This window comes from Chelonia mydas, chromosome 7, assembly GCF_015237465.2.
Source record: "Chelonia mydas isolate rCheMyd1 chromosome 7, rCheMyd1.pri.v2, whole genome shotgun sequence".
In the NCBI taxonomy this organism is placed as follows: Eukaryota; Metazoa; Chordata; order Testudines; family Cheloniidae; genus Chelonia; species Chelonia mydas.
Window position 1 is genome coordinate 42,866,157 of NC_057853.1, and position 5,423 is coordinate 42,871,579.

The window sequence follows — 5,423 nt, forward strand, 5'->3', positions numbered from 1 at the left end:
TCAGCCCATTGTTCATTGCTGCTAACAAGTTGAGAGAGAAAGTAACAGGAACTTTGTGACTATCTTCAGCAGGATACTAGGGGTCTAATCCAAAACTCATTGGAGTCAATGAGATTCTTCCCCAACCTCAGTAGGCTTCGGCTCAAGTACCTAGAGCTTAAAGCATGATGCACGTGGGCATTTCTGCTTATTGTACACAAAATGAAATGATGCTAGAATTCATGCTCACATAGCAATTGCCCGCACTACCAGCATGAGCGGTAAACAAATTGCTTTTATCTGACCCTCATTCACCACAGAAAGTAGTCTTATGTCTGGACGGGCAGGGGAAATGGAAGGAAGCAGGATACAATTGCCTGAGTTGTAATTTGGCCAGGAGAGCAGGGCTGATCCTACAGCACTGATTGTAAGAGTTAGTGGGTAGTATAAATGACTAGGAGCGGTTGGTCTTGTGTCTCATCCAAAAAGCCCTGATGAATGTTACTAAATTGCCTTCATTTGACCATTGTTAAATCTTATCCTCCTAGTGATTGGAGCATGGATTTTGTCTGCAGTTGTTCACTGTGTAATGGGGCTTTATTGCCAGACGCTTACAGCCCTGCCTCTGCCCACATGCATTTTACATAATCAGCCTTGAATTTCACAGTAGCCCTGCAGCGCTACTGGCTTATGTGAAATACAATTGTTGCAATAGAGGATAGACACCGTTCATCTAATCCAAATGTTAATAAGCTTCCATTTATGTCAAGGGAATGTTTTGCTGTTGGCTTCAGTGCTAGCAGGGTGAGGCTTCCATGAAAGGTATCCATTTTCAGAGTTCTGAGCCAGTGGTTCCTTTGAATGGAACCTGGTCAGTTATTTTGCTGTTATTACTCTTTTGATAAATTGGGGGAAGACTTATTTTTTCAGTTATTTGGATACCGTATTGTGAGAGGATAAAAGAAGTCATTCTCACACTTCCTTTTTAAAAATATCTGGTTTATAAGGAATAAATCAGAGCTTGTTATTCCATCATGCAGCATAGTCTGGAGGAATATGCACAATGCTGGGAATCAGGAGGGCCAGAGTTTACTTTTGGCTTGGCCACCGACTCATTGTGTAGCCCCAGGCAAGGCTTTGTGTCTCATATTCTCATTTTGCAGTGGGGGAACTTTTATACATACCACACTGGGGTGTGAGGCGGATTCATTAATAGCTGGACATCACAATGCACATGGGGCATAAGGAAATATTTCTGTTCTATATTCAGAAAGGAGCAGAAGGATGTATTCATAATATCTTTGACAATGAAACACGTTTGCATCCTGCCTAGTTACTGATGAATTAGAAACAGCAGCTATTAAAGGTTAAAGATTTTTAAAGTCTGCAATACTGGGTAACTAGTGCCCAAGAGTATTACAAGAATTGACTAAGGAGTTTTGAAGCATAAAGTGATTTTTAAACAGACTTTTGAATACTGGGGAACTTCCAGAGAACTTAAGAGGTAAGTAGGCTGATTAGACAGACTTCTGTCCTGCAAGGCATTCTGAGGAAAAAAAGTGCAGACCATAGTAAATGGATTAAAATTGGTTAACAGACTGATCACAATAGAGTAATTGTAAATGGGGAATACAGTTGTCCAATAGGGGTATTTCTAATGGAGTCTCTCAAGTATCAGTGCTTGACCCAATGTCATTCAGCATCTTTATCAGTGATGTAGAAGATATAAATCAATTATATCACTGCTGACAAAGTTTGGAGATGACTCAAAAATTGGTGGCATGGTAAACAGTGATGGACAGATCAATTATACTGACTCACCTTGATTGCTTGGGAAGGTGGGCTCAGTTGTACAATATATTGCCTTTGTATTAAAATGCATATCTAGGAACAAAGAACATAGGTTGCACCTGTAAGACCGGGACTGTATCCTAGAATGCAGTGACTTTGAAAAGGACATAGGGGTCATGGTAATCTTCTCTTCGATTGAACTTCTTTAGTCTTCAGATCTCAAAACATTCTTTTAGTGCTCTTCTGAACCCCTTCCCAGGTTTTGGCATTCTTCAAGTGTTGACACCAGAACTGGACACGTGTTTCCAGTAATAGTCTCCCTAAGGTAGTAGACAAGGGTAATATACCAAATCTGAGTAGGGAAGTGGATTTTCCTCTCTGCTATACCTCTCAGGATTACATTCCCGCTGTTAACTACAGAATCATACTGGGAGCTTATGTTCAATTGGTTAACAGGTGACTTGATCATAGTCTACAAGTACATATATGAAGAGACTTTTGACAGACAACCGCTTAATCTAGTGGAAGTTATGGGCTTGAGGCAGGAATTATGGGGTGAAGTTCTATGGCCTGTGCTATGCAGGAAGCCAGGACTACGTGATCATAATGATCCCTTCTGGCCTTAAATAAATCTGTGATTACTCATCAGCACTGACGTTGTGTAAGTGTCTGGGTTTGTGGTTTAGCTTTTTTGGAGCTGGATCATGGCTTCCCTCAGCCTACGCAGATACTATTTGGGAGACAAAACGTAACGACTTAGAACTCTAGCTCCTCCTAACACTCTGCTTTGTCTCTAATCATCCCCTTCCTCCAGAGACTCAGGGGGGATTGTGAGGGGAACTGCTCCCAGAGACCAAACACCAAAAAACCGTTCATTACTGTCATTTTGGATGCTGTGACAGGCTACCCTTCAGTTCTTGCCTCTTTGTACTGTTCATGAGACAGTGCTTGGGAGCCAACGCCCCCATCATGCCATTTGTCAAGCATTAGTTTAAATAAGCACTTGCTGCCTATTAACAGGCATTATTTAAAAGTCTCTGGCTGGGTTAGTTTAAGGAAGAGATGGGAACCAGCAGCAGATCTTGCCCCAGATGGAGAGAACAGGGATTTGGGAGTGCCCCCCTGAAGGCTTAGAGGGGCAAACACAGCAGCCAAGGTACATGAGCCAAGTGCCTAGGTGATTGTATTATTCAGTGTCCACATGGGTACAGAAGTGATGGCTGACCAAAAAGTCATTAAAGACATACCTCTTACAGGCAGGGGCAGCCAATAAGAAGGCTCATGAGATTGTCATAAGCCCCCAGCTTCCTCCTTCCACCCTACAATGCCAATGGCTATGGCTAACCTCAGACAGCCATGACTAGTCAGGCCTCACCTGGCTATGCTAAACAGCCCATATCGGACAGTGGACTCCCAGTGCCTCACCATGGAGAAGTACTCCAAAGTGGGTGTGGTGATAGGAGGCTCATGTGGCAGCCCTCTTGCCTCTAATGCAAGGCTCATAGCCCACACAAACCCAAGTAAGTCTGTATCTCCAGCACAATGCCCAAGGTACAGGAGGAGGAGACGGGTGCAGTGCTGTTAAAAGCAATACCCTCCAGGGGAGACATTAAGGTCTCTTCGGTCTGTGTGAGTAGAAGTTAGATGTCGCATGGGCCCTTTCAGAAGGCAGTCAGGACAGTCCAGCCAACGATCAAGCAGGCTCTAATCAGAGACTGGCCAGCTATGCTCTGATCTGGTGTTTGGGCTTGGTCCCATTACAGTCTAGTGTCCAAGGCTATGGAAATTCCATTGCTGAGAACACAGTTTGCAGCTCTTTTTGCACTAGTTCTAAGTGTAACCCCTTCCTTCCCCACTGCGTAAGGGCCTTTTAGAGATCTCTTGACCAGGAGAAGCATCATGCAATGCTGAATTCACACCCATTCCAACCCTCCATCCCTGGGCTAATTCTCAGTGGTCAGACCCAAGCGTGGTTTCCTGCTGGACGATGCAGTCAGTGCTCTCACTGTTGTCTTGATGCTCAGTAAGTAGGCAGGGAGGAGTCCTACCTACTTTCATGGTTCCATCACTGCAGCAGCATGTTAGAACTGCACCAACCTGAAAGGAGGACATCTATCAGATGAGTTGCATATACATCAGGGGCCTGATCAAAAGCCTATTTAAATGCACAGAAGGGCACCTACTGACTTCTGATCAGGTCTCAAAAGCAACAGATGAGAATGTCCTATGGGTCTTGTGGCAGTATTTCAGCCTCTGTACTGTATCTACTAATGATGTGTTACAGGCAGATCTTACTGGTAGCTTTAGGATGGTGAAGCAGCTTGTTCTCTTTATTCAAAGTCCCATATATGGGAGAAGTGAAAGATGGTATGACGGGGCTCGACTAAGACGTTCACACATGTGCCCCACAGGTATGAGTACTGAACCTTTCAGCAGGCATGTCATCTGAACTGGTTTCTCCTTTGAATTCCCAACAAAGTTTTTTAGCATCAAATATTTTGAGATGACAGGCCCAATTGAATGTATTGTTGAGCAATAGGAACTAGTGTCTCCACTTCCCTGTTTATTCTCATTTTGATTTGTTTGCAGACTGAGTCACTCATTTTGTTCCAAGAGCTGCATCATTCTGACTGAGGTGAGAGAGATAAGATCACACAAGGTTTGTGTGATCTTAACTGCTGCCGGTGTCAACTCAGCCTAACAATCCTAATCTATTGGTCTGTCTTGTGCTTTCCCCACTGGGGTGAGACAAGAGAATTTCAATTCCCTTGAATTCTTTGGAGCGCATCAAGGCTCATTTGAGGTCAGGTGCAGAGAAAGAAAAGAAACAAAACAAAAAACACACTCCCCCCCCCCCACCCAAAAAAGCTAGAACTCAGAAGCTCCTGGGACTGATGTACTGTCTCTAGTGACCTGACTCTTTTGGAGAGCAAGGCAAGTATCTGTGACTCTTTACGAGCATCTGACAATATTATGCACAAAACGTTTCAAGGAAGAAGGTTAAAGGACCTAAGGCACTTGATCATTTCCTTCTAAAATACCCTTGTCCCCAGAGCCATGGATGATGGAGCTTGGGAGGTGCTCAGTCTCATTGAATTGTTCTCTTTTTCCTTTAAAAAGAAGCCACCTTACCGGGAGAGAGAGAGAGAGTTTCTTTCCAAGAGGTTAATTTCAGGTCAAATGGTCCCCCAAGCAGAGTTCATTGTTCCTCTCAGTTAAGTGGGGCACCCATCCCTTCTCAATGGCAAGCATTTCATCAGCTACAGCAGCATCTCAGAGTTTCTCCTTACCTGGAAGAGGTCCTAGTTACAATATCAGACCACTCAGAGCAAGCTCCCCCACTGCTAGAATGGCAAAGAACCCAAAGGAACAGGCCCTGAGCAGCCCCACTTACCACCCTCAGCAGAGGGGAGCCGACTGCAAAACATGCAAGAGTGAGCATTATTCAGCTGGGCTGAACAGATCCCTAATAGGTTCCAGCAACAGGGGCTCAAAAAGTAATTCATGATTTGACACAGGAAATTAACCCTGAAGGGGGAAGTATCCTGCAAGGATGGTGCCTTATGGAGGAGAGCAACATCTGCCAGATTATGTTATACTTAGGAATAGTAGAGGGCTCACATGGGATAGTCATATGGCAGTTTGCCTCTTCC

The 5,423-nt window shown here is 44.2% G+C and overlaps 1 long non-coding RNA gene across 1 annotated transcript; it reads right to left on the reverse strand.

The window, feature by feature from the left end:
- Positions 1-1,036: 1,036 nt before the first annotated feature.
- Positions 1,037-5,189, reverse strand: LOC122466592. Its single transcript, XR_006292228.1, has 3 exons — positions 5,061-5,189; positions 3,819-3,867; positions 1,037-2,177 (listed from the first exon to the last, which is right to left on the reverse strand). It is a non-coding gene; the product is annotated as an uncharacterized LOC122466592 (long non-coding RNA).
- Between the last annotated feature and the right edge of the window lie 234 nt (positions 5,190-5,423).